The sequence below is a fragment of the Bombina bombina genome, chromosome 2, assembly GCF_027579735.1.
Source record: "Bombina bombina isolate aBomBom1 chromosome 2, aBomBom1.pri, whole genome shotgun sequence".
Taxonomy (NCBI): Eukaryota; Metazoa; Chordata; class Amphibia; order Anura; family Bombinatoridae; genus Bombina; species Bombina bombina.
The window spans coordinates 890750638-890755626 of NC_069500.1; the positions used below are offsets into that span (position 1 = coordinate 890750638).

A 4989-nucleotide genomic window follows, 5' to 3' on the forward strand; every position below is an offset into this window, starting at 1 on the left:
ACATTCCCGATCCGTGGACTCATTGTGTCATTAAAAAGAAAAACACTGATGAATAGGCACCTTTATTTAATTTCACCACAGCTTCAATGCTAACCTAAGCACCCACGGCACAATCCCCCCCCCCCCCCAATGAGATAACATTTCCATCTTAGTCAATAGCTGTGATATTTAAAAACTGAGCTGTGGTGTGGGTGGCCGGAGGCATTTAGGTTAGCACTGAAGCGGTGGTGAAATTATTTAAACTGATGGATGGTCACCTTTATTTTATGTGATGGTAAATTCTAGTGTTTCATTAACAGTAGGATTTATCATCTCTTTAATCCATACTCATATCAATAAAAGAACAACTATAAACACAATGTAAGATCAGATCAGTCACAACTTTATTAATAGAACAGATATCAGAAACACTTTATTAGCATTTTATTAAATAGTCAGGTTTGTAGTTCAAACAGGAACGCCAAGGACAATCCCTTTCCACGGGTACACCGAGTTATGAGAGCAGCAGTTACTCAAAACACGCACACGCACTCCAGCTGGAAAACACCTGCAATATAAAAAAGATAAAAAAAGTGAGACTACAGAACACAATTTCAAGTTCCTCCTACAAACCCTAGAGCAGAGCTTTCCAAACTTTTCATGTCGTGACACACTTTTTTAGACCTACATCATTTCGCGACACAGTAATTCAGTTGCAAACTAACTTGCTTTAAGAGATACGGACACAAACAAATTATATAATAATGAAATGTATTTACAAGTAACAGTATGTATGTGCAAGAATTAAAAAAAAGTTTAACACCACCAATAGATCCTTACTATTTTAATGGGATGTATAAGGTTGATTTGATGAACACAGTTTCTGAATATTTGGTGTAATATTAGATAAAGACACTCGCATTCCATCATCAAGCATTTTTAAGCTTCCACTTCCTATCCATAATATATCAAGAGCAGGAGCAGCAATGCACTACTGGGAGCTAGTTGCAAAAAAAACCCCACTGACTTCAGCTCAGCATTTAAGCTGCCACCCTCAGAGCTCGGTGAGTCCGATTGACTACTGCCCGTGCTGCAAACACACTGCTGTCACACTCACTGACTACACATGCAGTCACAAGCTAATTAAGGAGACTACACGTGCAGTCAGGAGCCAATGGGAATAGTTTCAGTTCCCACTGAGCTGTGCCAATAGGTTAAGATGATCTGTGTCCCCCTAGGTATCAATCACGTGTCAACCATGTGACATGCGTAGCAGGCAGGCGGAAAGTCAGAAACCAAAAAAAAAAAAAATTAAAAGAAATTTGTGCTGAAGCAGGGACACACCTACACACTGCTGCCGACACAGTTTGGAAAGCACTGCCCTAGAGCATAGCAAACAGTAGAAATAGTGTACACTTTTCTCAACAGGATCCATTTAAATGGGTTGTAAATCAGGAAACACCTACAACGGGTAGCAACTTATTCAGCAATATGCATTTTTTTCCTTTAAACCCCTTAACGGACAGTGCCGTCCCCTGTATGGCGCTAGTTGTTTAGCCCTTAAGGACGCTGCTGTCCTGGTCTCTCTCTGCGGCAATCTTCCTGACAGTGGCTGGATTGCATGCACCACTAAAGAAAGGTTTTTTTTTTTTGTTTTTTTTTTTAAATAAAGCAAAATGCTCTGGTCTTTTGAGTAAGTTTTTGTCTTAAATTCCTTGTCCTCAAAAGGGTTAACTAACTCATTCACAAAATTTTAAATTGTATCAGACACATACAAATTGCTGCATATTAAGTAGAACTGTCAGCAGCTATTAAGGGATGGCTATTTTAGAGTGTAATTGATTAAAATTGTTTTAGTATCACAGTTAAAGTGGCGCTACTCAACAAATTCTTATTTAGCCCTAAAGCAACTCCTCCACGAAACAAAAAGTATTTTGGTGCATAACTGGGATTGCTTTATTTAAAAAACCAGGATGAACTCAGTAAAGGATTTGTTAGCAGTTATCATTAAAACATGAAACCCATATGTTTTTCCCCTTTCACGATTCAGATAGTGAATAGAATTTTAAACATTCCAACTTGCTTATTTCTCTTGGTATCCTTTGCTGAAAAGGATACCTAGGTATGATCAGGAGCTGGGATTTAACTGCTGATTGGTGGCTGCACATATAGGTCTTGTTATTGGCTTACTAATATGTGGGAGCTAGCTACCAGTTTTGCATGGCTGTTCATTCAATAAAGGATACCAAGAGAATGAAGCACTAAATGTATAATATAAAGTAAATTTGAAAGTTAGAGAAACAGATAGAAACATAGATATTGACGGCAGATAAGAGCCATAGGCCCAGCAAAAGTCTGCCCGATATTACCTAACAGTATAAACGTATCTAGTTTGTACGATAGCCTTATGCTTGTTCCATGCATTTTTAAAGTCCCCCACAGTGTTTGTCGCTACTAGAGATGTCGTCTCATCTTGTGCAGCAGAATGACGTAGCAGATCTTCAGCAGCAGATGTGTCCTTTTCATGCAGCAAAACAGTAGCTTGACAGGATAACCTGAAACAAATCATGTGAGATGTACAGGAGACAAAGATATACATTCACAACAGACAACAACAAAAAATAAATGGGAAAGGCAACAGTAGCCCCAGTCTGTCCTTACCAACTTGCAGCCTGGATGTGAGGTTTTTGGAAACATTCTACACCTTATCTCATCTGCCAGTAGTCTAGTGATTGCACAGACGCATTTGTTTAACAGACAGTTGAAGAGCGCTCTTTGTATATTATGGCCTGTCTCGTCACTTTGTTAGATCTATTAAGAGGAAACAAAGTTTCAGTTCTTGCACAGCAATAAATAAGTAGCTATAAAAAGTAATGTGTTTGTTTTTTTAGTTATCCCTAAAAGGCAAGTACCGAGAGGGGGGAGTGAAGTGCGCTTCACTCACTGCATGATAAACAACAAAATACTATGATCATCCATGTACAGATTATAAGAGCAACACTTTTCCCAATATCTGTCTAAAAGGTCATGGAAAGAAAGAATTTTCTATCTTTCTGTGGCTATTCACATCTGTTTCACAATGGTGTGTACATATATGTTATAACAAAAGTGACAGAAAATAAAAATAAATACGTACTGTATTTTCTTATGTGTTGTAAACTTGAACATGGTCTTAAAATGTAGCTCTAGGATGCTTGACTTATAAATTAAACATTCATGATTCAGCTACAGGTCAGTATATCATTTTAAACAACTTTCCAATGTATTTCTATTATCACATTTGCTTTGTTCTTTTGGTATCCTTTGTTGAAGAATGAAGCCAAGTCAGCTGAAAGGAGCCCAAGAGTGTGCACGTAAAATGCAAAGTCTGTGAAAAGAACTTGGATATAAGGTAATCACAGAGGTAAAAAGAATATTACTAGTGCCGTCCTGCAGCTAGCAACAAGATACCACGAGAACCAAGCAAAATTGATAGAATTAAATCGGGAAAGTTTAAAAAAAATCATGCTCTATCCAATCCATTTAAGTTTAATTTTTTTACCACTGGCTGTTATGATCCCATGTGCAAGCAAGTACATTGACCATTTACATTAATAAAAAGCTGCCTAGGCTCTGAGATCAGGTCAATCTTGCTTAAGAAGCTAAAACATTTTTGTTTTATCTTAGTAAAAAAAAAAAAAAAAAAAAAAAATGTAGCTATATTACCCCAGAAAATACTATTTTATGCCCCTTTAAGAGACAAGATAGATATACACTAGGACTAACAGCTGCTTTCCCCATTCCTTTAAGGATACAAGTCTATTAAAATTACAGTCATACCGCAGAAAGACACTGCAAGGACAAGTGGACATTACAGACTTAAAATTACATTAATCTGTTAGAATATATAATGTTAAGACTAGTGACCTTGCACCACTGTGCGAGTTAAACACACAGTAGAAGTACTGCTTGGGACCCCCAGAACAGTGCTGGTCCCATTCAGCTGAGATTTCTGCTTGGTACTAGCAGTTTTCTGTGGGTCTTGAGCGGGACAGCATTGTTAGTGTTAAAAATGACATGCTCCAGTGCTGTGTGTTTAGCACCTGCAAAGAGTTAAAGTCGCACAGAGTACTGCTAGTCCCAAGCAGTAGCACAACTCAGATGTTTAACTAGCGCTACCAATTGTGACCAGCACTGCTTTGCTGGTTCGAAGAAGTACTTCTACTCTGTGTTTACAACTTGGGGGGTTAAAAACACACAGTAATGCAGGGCCGCTAGTCCTAAAACGTCATGTTCTAACAAATTAGAGCATGCAATTGTTTGACTGTTATTACCAATAATACTAGGATAATATTGCAACAAAAATGATCTACTGTTAAACAGGAAACAGCTTGAATACTATGAATGTATTTTTACAACAATTTAACTCTTACCTGTTTTAACAAAGGAGGCACAGAAACATTTCTTTTGACAATGAACTAGGCACTAAGTGTTGGCTGTATGGCAACTTGTGCTGTAGATCTGTTGACTTTAGCATCACCTGCAGATTAGAAAATACATACTATTTAACGTAAGAAACCGGACATTGTGTTACGTTTACCTTGCCTATAGTTAATACTCAAACATTAAATATGAGCATAAAGTCTTAAGGTCTATATTTTAGGCTGTACAATATATATTTATAGGGTTTAAGTGGTTTGTTACATGACCAAATGCTTCAAAACTACGGCCTAACAGTCGCTCCATATCATAATTTCATAAATGCAACAAAAATAAAGAGCATAAGCGAAAGAAGAGAAAGGTAAATCCAGAGGTCTCTGTGGAATGGCATAAAAGGATCAGGAATTGGGTTAGCAAAGATTTGGTAATTAAAGGCAGTGACAGAGCAATAATAAATGCAACAGAATAGATTTTACCATGAATGTTAGCTGTGCATTTTCTGGGGAACATGACCTAAGGCTGAGGAGACAAACGTGTAATGTACCACAGTATATAACTAGCCTTGGGTAGCTTCAGCAGGGGCCCTCTGCT

The 4989-nt window shown here is 37.6% G+C and overlaps 1 long non-coding RNA gene across 1 annotated transcript in view; it reads right to left on the minus strand.

The window, feature by feature from the left end:
• Window positions 1–361: 361 nt before the first annotated feature.
• The window catches only part of LOC128648080 (uncharacterized), a 31086-nt gene continuing 26458 nt past the window's right edge, over window positions 362–4989 (minus strand). The window contains exons 7-10 of the long non-coding RNA XR_008400502.1: window positions 4392–4498; window positions 2641–2790; window positions 2349–2534; window positions 362–547 (exon numbers count right to left, since the gene is read on the minus strand). This is a non-coding gene — a long non-coding RNA (uncharacterized LOC128648080). The remainder of the gene's footprint in view (window positions 548–2348; window positions 2535–2640; window positions 2791–4391; window positions 4499–4989) is intronic.